We start from the raw sequence: 10,217 nt of genomic DNA, 5'->3' as shown, positions 1-10,217 counted from the left end.
GCATTCTGGGAAATGCAGTTCTCCCGCTCTCCCCTGGGTTTAGCGCCCTGGAGGGGAAGGAGCTGAACCTGTGAGAACTCCTGGGCGCCGTTCCGCGGAGGAATAACGGGGGCGATTCCTTCCGGGATGTCTCTGGCGTCCTGACTGCCAGTGGCAGGCTCTGTGGCTCTTTCGGCCGCAGCCCGGGCCTGATCAGTTTTGTTACCGTCCCGGTTAGGGCTTTGGAGGGGATATGTCTGCCTAGCCCTTGCTTCACCTGGGACTATGGAATGCTCAGGGTCCCAAACCCTTGTAGCAGCCTGATCTCTGTCTTCCTTTGAAAAGAGGTGGTACAAGACTGCCGCGTACACATACTTGGTCCCAGAAATTGGTTAAGTTGTTCTGCCAGCCCAGTTGGGTCTTCCGGCAGGTCTTTCCTCTCTCTTAGATTTCTGAGCCTCAGAGGCTCTGAGAGTGGGTCTACTGTATCCTGACCCCTGTTCTACTGGCACTTCTCTGAGTAGATACTGCGTGGCTTGTTCCCCAAAAGGGAAATTGAGCTGGTCCTCTAGTAACCCCTCAGCTTCCCTGCCACAGGAGGCCCTGGCACTGGCCCTGGTTCTATTTGGGGTGCTGATGCTCTCACAGGAGGCCCAGGAAGAGCAAGTGGCGCTTAGGGAGCAGGAGGAATCGGATACAGGGAAGGGAGAGACTCTGGTGGCTCCCAAGTCTTCTCTCTCTCTTCCCTTGAGTCCTTTCCCTTCTCTGCTGCAGTAACTGTTACAGCCAATGCTCTGTTTCCTTCTGCCCTTTTCTACCTCTGGTTGCCATAAGGCAGCCTATGCTACGTCCTCATCACCTTTGAATTCTCTCTTGTTTAGTCTTATTGAGGTTGTCACAAACCATATAATAAGTAGATTCAAATTTGACCTGCCCACTGAAAACAACAAAACTGTAAAAAAGTGTTCATACCGAGGGGAATTTTTCCAGGCTTTCCATTAGCTCCTCAAGGACTATCCCTAGGAACTGTGTTCACTTCTTTCCTATGTGGATCAACGTCCTCTCATGTGAACTTCTTCTTCCTCTGGACTGACGCTTTGTGTCCCATGTTTCTGTCTCGATATTCCTCATCTTGCTTCTTTCAGGCACATCTTAACTTGGCAATCTCCCTAAGACTGTCCTATCTTTTACCATTTTTCTCTCACTGAAAAGGGTTTTTACTTTTCAGTTGTCTGGCCCCCTACCTACCTCTATTCACTCATTACTTAGGACCTCTTCCCAAGCCCCTCAGGGTGAATAGGAACTGGGGACTACTTCAGTTTCCACCCTGAAAACTGCTCTTCAGTGGCACCATACACAGGCCTCTGACAATGTCTCCACCGCAGATTCCCTAATCTTACTTGCTGAATCTTTCTTCCTGGTATTTGAAGCTGAAGGATTTTCCCCTTTGGAAGTACAACTTATTTCCTTGTCCCAACTAGCTTTATCATTCCATGTTCATCTTCAAACTTCCCTAATTAGAAATTCCCTTTCTCCTGACTTATTATCTCTTTCTCTAAAGGGGGTAAGTCTCTTAGCCACATTTGAAAAGAGTATATTAAAGGCCTATATTTATGTATATATATATATATATATATATATATATATATATATATATATATATATTAATATATATTCCCGAAGCTGCTTGGGGAAGGGGATTTCTCCACGCTTCATAAGGAGAGATTGATATCTCCCTCGTAAAGGGCACCTAATTTAAACTAATTTTCTATAGGAAGTTGAGGTGGATCAGCTGCCACTGTACGTGATTGGCATTTTCAAAGACAAGAGCTCCCACTTACTTAGAGAATGGAAGAAAGGAGCCCCTGGAAGATCACGTGAAGGGGTTTTGAGATAGAATACATGCACTTATTCAAGAAACATGTATTAAATGCCTACTATGTGCCAAATTGTGCTTGTGGTGGGGATGCAAAAAGAGGCAAATGACAGGGCCTATCTGTAAGGATCTTACAATCTTATGGAGGAGACAAGAAGTCCACAGATATGTACCAAGACTCAATAAAAAGGTCAGTAGACTATAATGACCATTAGAATGAAGAGGAGCTGGGAAAGGCCTCCTGTAGTAGTGGGGATTTTGAGATTTGAAGGGATCTAGGAAGCTAAAATGAGAAGACAGAGAACTCCAGCCATTTTGTTAAGCCACAGACAATACCTGGAGGCTAGAGATGGAGTGTCATTTTCCTGACATAGCAAGGAGATCAGTGACATTAGATAAAGGAGTAGGCAGAGGGAAGTGGTGGTGGAATACTGACAAAAGAAGGTGGCGTCTAGTCCTGCCGGGCTTTTATAGCAAAATCAAAGATCCTCAAATGAAGATGTTCATATGCATTTTTTTGGGTGTCAAGTATATGCCAAGCACCATCTTAACACCTGGGCTCAAATACAAAAGAAGAAAGACTGTCCTGTCCTCAAGGAGTTTATACTTTTTAAGTGATGCCAATACAGAAAATATAAAGGGGAGGGAGAGAAGGTCACAGACACTAGGGGCTGGGGGAGAAAATAGTCAGAAGTTCCAGGGGAGAGATGGGGAGATGTGTGAGCTGAAGTTGTTCCTTAAATGTGTTATCTGTGATATCTTTGTGAAATAATTTTCCCTTTAGCCCTCTTCCCCCAAAGATCAAAACTCCAGGTCTCCCCTATTAACCTCCCCCCCCCCACCATGAAACTAACTTGGATCCTCTTTTCTTTTGTCATGATAAAAAATTAAGGGCAGGGCTGAAGGTCATGATGAAACTTGACCCATTTTATGAGTGTGCTAGGCCATCCACAAGGCTGGGAAAAGCTTGGAGTGGCACCTTCCCAGTATGAAAAAAGACCTGCTTCTCTTGTGATGAAGTAATGAGGGAGGAGTTGAGGTCTCTTATGTCTCCCTCCTCATTGGTTGTTATGAATCTTAGATCTCCTTGGATATCCACAGGGTGAGACTGAATGGTGAGCTCAGGAGAGAGATATAGAGGGAGAGACTTGTGGTAAAGGAGGAAACTGTCTGTTCCTTTTAGATTGTGGAGAGAGTCAACTGATCACTGTATTAGAAAAGGATACTGAGGAGAGATTTCTGGTTGTAATAACTGAGATACTCCGGCTGACTAGAGAGATATTAGGGGAAGGAAGAGAGAGAGGGTATACCATGAATATATTACTTCACATAGTTTCAGATATCTCATTAGACACATCAGTATGATCATGTCATCAGTGAAGATTCATACAAATGACATAAATAAAATAAAATGTAGCATATCAGACATCTTAGCATCTTGGAAATATGGTTGATGTATTGATATTGTAACCTGTATATTCATTTACCAGACACCTGGTCAGATCACTTAATGTTCATTGTATGGAAAGGGACAGTACAAAGGACTAGCAAAGGACTAGCAAATTCCTAGGCTGGGCGTTGACAGCCACAGAGTCCTGCCTCAGACTACATTCATTTACAAAGCATGGGTTTGATTAATCTCCTCTTTGATTCCATCATTGTCAATGCTACCAATGTAAAAACCTATGTCATGTCACATATACATTAATCACCTCCCACTTGACATTCCTAAGGTCCCCAATAAAGGCTGGGGAACATGTGCGAGCCTCATCTTCCCTTCTCTTCTCTTACACCTCTTAGTCTCACAGGGTTTGCTCTCCCTCTTGCCTCTTACAATATTGATCTTGCTGTGGCCTATTATGTTCCTCGTGTCTGACTGACTTACACAGCACAGCTTCCCTGCACATCTTCCATTAATCTCTTGGCCGTGTGGCCCATGAGGGATGTCCCAGACTTCTCAGCTCCACGCAGGTTCTCCTGGTCCTCATACTTATGATTTCTCCACTTGCTTTCTCTCTCTGTAATTACGGAGCTCGCATCCCCCCAGGTGTTTTAACTTATGGTCTCTGTGTCTTTATTCCTGCATCTCTTCCTCTAACTGCCTTATCTATCTCACATCCATATTCCTCTAGCCTCCATTCTCCTTCTGTAAGAGTTAAAAGAGTTGAGGTTGTAAACTGTAGTGATTAAAATAGTGGAAGATATAAATTGTGATAGATATAAGAGTGGGTGAGTAAAATTGACCGCAGAAAATATGTTTTCACTACAGTGTCTTGTTTTAAATCAAATATATAAGTTGGTTGCCAGGGAAATATTCCCAATTATGAATATACCCAAGTCAACTGGGTTTTATAGAGAATTTTAATTAATAATACAATGAGGAATTAAAGAGAGAGAGAAAGAGAGAAAAAAGGAATTAATGAGAAAAGAATAGGCCGACCCAGGGCAGCCCTGGCCAACCCAGGCCTAAGCCTTAAGAGAGAAACCAGTCAGTCCTTAATCACTCACCATAAGATTTGTCCAAGCCAGGATTCAGAGGGACAGAGTCTCCCTAGAGGGAGTTCCAGCCAGAGTCAGCCTCTCTTGAGAGACCTCCTTAGAGATTGTCCTCCAAGAGATTCCTCCTCAAGAGCCCCCTTTCAACAGTCTGTCTTTTTCTTATATAGGGGGTTTTCTCCTATGTCACCTCCCCTAAGTTCTTTGATCATTTAACATAATCATTTTGTAGTTCTAAACGCACTTCTAACTATAGATATACACAATATTCAATTTTTCTAAGAGAAATTAGAATAGTGAGGGAGGAAATAGAAAAGAAAAGAAAGCAAAACCAATGTTTTGCTAGGCGCATTGACAGAAAGCCAAATTAGGGGCAGTCCCTTTTGGCATAAATGTGTACATTTACAATAAATGTTCAATCAAAGTTCAGTTCAATCAATCATATCCAAAGTTCATTCTTGATCTTCTTGATGAAGTGTAGGTTTTCCGGAATCTTTCTGCAACAGTTCATTCTCTGGATAAAAAAGTTTCAAGCTTCTTTCTTGAAGATATTTTCTCAAACAAAATTCAAAGTCTTGGATTTTTATAACAATACAATCTTTAAAAAAATCAAAATTCTTAGATTTTGAATGAAAATACAATCCCCCCTGAAGTAAGTGTTAAAAAACATTCAGTTCAACTCAGAATGCAATGTTGAGTTATGGGGTTGTATGAGTCAATTATCAAAAGAAGAGAAAAATAATCAAAACATAAGGAGAAAATTCAAAATAGGCCTTTGTATAGGTCAAATTTAGAGTAATTTCTATCCCACAAGTCTGAGAAATTTCAAGACTCACACTTCTCAGGTCACCCCCCACCCCAGATAAATAATATAGGATTCCGTGTGGGTCTCTATTTCTGGCGCCCAATGTGCAAATCACCTGAGGAGAAAGTGTGGAGTTTGGGATTGGAGATGGATCAGCAGACCTGCATTTGGCCAGTGAGGTAACGTGCTTTTCCATTCAGGAAATTGGATCAAACTCTATCTTCTCATACCTGTTATATTCAGTTGTTGAAGTCTTTAGTTCAGAAGCTTGGACTTGAGATTTCAAAGACTAAGCTCCTAGCATTGATTAAGACTGTCTTAAGATCTTATCCTGATTTCCCGAAAACCTATTTTTTCATAGGGTGAAATCTTTAAAACTAGGACTTAAGATCTCAGGAGTTTAGCTCCAGGCATTACTTAAAGTTATCTTGTAAAGTCCTGCCTTTAAAAGAAGGAGGAGTAGATTCTACACAACAATGGCATTTAAAATGCAAGTTATCAAAGGAAGTAAAAAAAAAGGAGAGCAAAAGCATGGTAATTCCAAAGAATATTACATGGAATCTAGTCCGAATACAGCACTAAATGTGGGGAATTGAGCTATTTCTCAGTTTCTACCCCAACCTTTCACTAATGCTACTAACAATGTACTTAACTGGATTCCTCTTTCAACCTTTTGGCTTTACCTGACTATCTATTCCTGCCCTCACCCCACCCCGCCCCTGTCAGCTGCTGCAGAAGCTGACAGTGAGTCTATCTTTCCCCCCTTTCCCCCCACTCCTCTTGAATATCTACCTCTACATCCACAAGAACTTAATGCAGTATTACCATCATTTTAAATTTGGACAAGAAAGCAGGTAAAATTGCTTCTCCAACAGAAATTAGAGATAATTCTGAAAGGGCAGAAGCAAATTTAGAACAGCCCACCCAATAATGTTGCATTCCTGAGATCAAAAGCAGGGTAATTCAGTATGATAATGAAGCTCCCTTCACCAAGGAGCTGCTGGACAAGATGAGCCAGCAAATTCTAAGGCCAGATCATCGGTATCAATTGAATCTAAGTTTATTGTAGAAGATTTCTTAAGTTGAAAACTGCTTTTTCAAAAGTTATACAAGGAACAAGCTAAAAAAATAAAATAAGGAAGTCCACGTGCCCTGGGAGGAGTTATCTGGCACAGGTAAATTTGGAAGTCTTAATAGGTAATTGTCATACTCAGAGCAAGCCTTTAATCCCATTGGGCAGCTGCTTAAGGTTAAAGAGTTCTGGGAGGAGACAAGTGCTCACAAAAGGGCTGTAAGAACATCCCAAGACACAAGAGCTTTAGTCATCAAGAACCTGAGGGTGGTTCAGGTTAAAAAGCAAAGCTGGACACTTTAAAGGATCAGGTCAGTTTAAAGCCAAGATGGTCTCTTGAATTTTTCAAAGAATGTCCCAGAGAACGGCCTTGGATCACACCATGTCTACCGAGACCACAGGCCTGAGCTAAATTTGTACATCGATGAAATAATCCTGAGTTACTTTAAAATTCAGGACACCGAAGAGAAGGCTAGTTAAAACAGACATTTTGCTCTCAAGGGGACAGCCAGAGCAAAGCTCAGCACAATTTTAGCATATCAAAAGGGGGCAGCTGGGTAGCTCAGTGGATTGAGAGTCAGGCCCAGAGATGGAAGGTCCTGGGTTCAAATGTGCCTCAGACACTTCCCAGCTGTGTGACCCTGGAGAAGTCACTTGACCCCCATATCAAAAAGGGGATCTGAGAGACTCTTTAAAACACTCCCACAGAATCCAGCCAGACCATTGTTTAAAAGCAAAAGTATAAACCTAATTATTTTCTTAAACAGATCTTTGCTAAAATATGGAGTTACTGTGAAGTCAAATTTAAAATTAAATAGTTCTAATTTATATTGAACATGGCAAAATTACAAAGAAATACCCGATTGTAGTTCTTTATACAAAAAGTAAAAAAAAATTTCTGATATTTTTCATATAGCATAGTCTCGTTGGACAAGAGATATTCTATCTGTAATGAATGTTAGTCTAAATTCTAGTATAACTGTAGGTGAAGTACCTCGGTGCAAATAGAATTTTTTAAGGCTTTTAATTAGATGTGAAGCCACATGGGCTGCTCCAGCCACGTGACTTGCTTCTAAACCTATTTGGCTCTTAAGAGGAAAGTTACTCCAGCAGATGGATAGATTAATCCTGCCACGTGGATGGGGAGCACACCTACACCTTAGGTTAAAAGGTTTTATCACACGTTCTGGAACTGGTCTACAGGAAAGTGAATGCTCAGTACAATTGTTTAGATGACAAGCCTAAACTGGTATATGCTTCAGAGAAATTCCAAATATATCCAAATTTTAAATGCGTAGGGACAATTGTTTTTTAACAGGACATGAGGTCACCAAGGATAGAAATTATTAGACATTGTTTAAAAAACCTGAATGAAGTTCAGAAACTTTATATAAGGCACATTAATGCAGCTTTACCCACAAAGCAAATTATTTACAATTATTCATTCTCAAAATGAGGTAGCATCAGTTTTAAAGATGAGACACTCTCCTTGCTGCATGGCATCAGAGTGGACACATTGTTGGATGGATTCAAATTTTTAACCAGTGGTTATTTATTAATTTTATTAATTCATTTGTCAACCAGTCGAGTGATTTGTTAGGGCTTTAGAATTGGCAGTACTACTACTTACTCAAATTACAAGCATTGGTCCTGAGACTGATGTTAGTCTAAAACCAACGACAAGGATACCAGTTCAAAAGTTACTTGTACAATATCTATTTTGGCAATTGAATTTGGAAAGTTTGTAGGTAAAATTGATCATTCTATTCCCAGGACCAAAATCTTTTCAGTTATGAATTTAGATGGGATGGTTTAAAAATAATAACATCATTGCACCTTGTTGATAATGCTGTGCATGCTTTCACAGCATCTAATCAGGAAAAAGCAGAAGCTCTATGTCAGACAATGTTGGTGCATGCACAGTTTAGTTTTTTGCAGAAAGCAGAGTTGACTGCAGTTAGACACGTGCTTAAGATCATAGCACAAAATTGTAAAATCATGTGATTCATTATATGTTGTTTCTATGGTTATTGGTTTAAAAGGTGAATATTAAAGATCAATGAATGCTACCTTGCAAAGTCCAAGTGAAAACTTTATGACACATATTTATTCTGACATGAACCTTCCTTAACTTATATATGAGGGAATTTCAAAAGTAAATGGACTAGCAGCCGCAAGCAGGTAATTCTCACTCACTACTACATCAGAGTGCCAGATCTATTGTACCTCAATATTCTATGCAAACAGGTGAAATTACTTAGCAGTGCAAAATTTTGTGGACTATATAATGTCACTCATTCACTTCAAAGAGGTAATTGCAGGATTTTAGGAACTGCACAATTTTGGCAAAAAGGTGCATTACAATATGCTCCTGTTCTAAAAATGGAAAATTGATATGTGATTGGAAATAATTACTCTCATGATGTATGAGCTAAAGCTGAAAATGATGTAGTATGCAAAGTTATTGCACATCTTTTAAATAATCTTGCACATTTGGCCATTCCCAAACAGTTTTGGAATAACAGTGCTTCTACCAGCCATAGATGGGCTTAATTGGATAAATCATGGAACTTATCTCATAAGATGAGATTCCAGAAAATTCTTAAAAACAAGCAATTGGAAAAAAGAGCTCACAGAAATTTAATAGCCCAAATTCAAAAACAATAAGGATACATTTTCAGTCACTTTCTAACTGAATAAGACCCAAAAAGTCTTTCATTTGGGGTCAAGATTTTGCTTCTATTTTCTCAGATACCAGAAATCCATGGAGGAAAACTGAAGGCATCCAGCATTTCCAAAGAAAGTCAGACTGGAGAGAGGAGAAAACAGATGTCTGTCTAGCACCAACCACAGCACTACACAGAGGCCAGACACCAAAAAAAAAAAAAAAACAGCAGAAAAACAAACAAGGCAAAACCACTGCCTTAGGGACAGGTCTATTGCACTATCCACACAAATGAACTTTTTCTGAGAGACAGTTGACCTACAGGAGAATATCATTAATTTGCTTACAGATATTCCATTCTAAAAGTATATGGCTATTTGTGGTAGCATCAAGGCTTATCATGTACCTGAAAATTTCAAATGGTATTTGTACAATATGTAATTTGCAATTATTTTAGTGGAATTGTTCCATGTTACCCAAATTTGATCAAATAACAAATGATACAATTGGAAATGTCATACCAGTACATTGGATACTGTTCAATTGAAACAGAAATGGTTTATATTATCCAAAAATGTATATATGATAATTGTCTTAACCGGTTCGCTTTATATTGACAAAAAACAGTATGTCTTTATTAGAATCAGACTTATTTAAAAACCAATTTTGCTCAAAATTGCACTTAAGCTTTTAAAAGGATGTAATGGTACTCCTATCCATCAATCTCGTCTCCATTCCAGAAGGGCTATAGGCTACTCCTATGCAATAACATTTTGAATGTAATTATAAAGATTACACTATATGGTAGCCCTGGATTGGGTTGAATATTACCAGGATATTAAGACTATAGGGGACCCAATAGGATTATAACATTGGGTTGAGGGTTTGCTTGAATTTCTACAGATAGTGAAAACATCTAGTCACCCACAAAGCACATCAGACCATGTGACATGAGACCAGTGAGGAGATTTGGTCGACACAGCAGCATTTTTTCTGATTCAGACTTACTGAGGAGATTGGTCGACTTAGCAGGAATTTAGATGGGCAGTCCTTTGGAAAGCGTCTACAGTGATTGGTAGATGTAGGGACATAGGGGAGGTGACATGGGAGAAAAACCCCTATATAAGAAAAAGCAGATTCCTTTTGGAGAAATCCTTTTGGGGGATCTCTGATGAGGATTGCTTGAGAGAGGCTCTGGAGAACGGAAGCTTTTGGAGGACAATCTCTAAGGAGGTCTCGCTGGAGCTCTCTCTGGTGAAGTCAGCTGAGATGGAGCTGGCCTGCTGTCACTAGAATCCTTGTTTAGGCAGACAGGTGGTGAGTG

Source organism: Monodelphis domestica, chromosome 4, assembly GCF_027887165.1.
Source record: "Monodelphis domestica isolate mMonDom1 chromosome 4, mMonDom1.pri, whole genome shotgun sequence".
Classification (NCBI taxonomy): Eukaryota; Metazoa; Chordata; class Mammalia; order Didelphimorphia; family Didelphidae; genus Monodelphis; species Monodelphis domestica.
Note: the sequence above shows the minus strand (reverse complement) of the source record.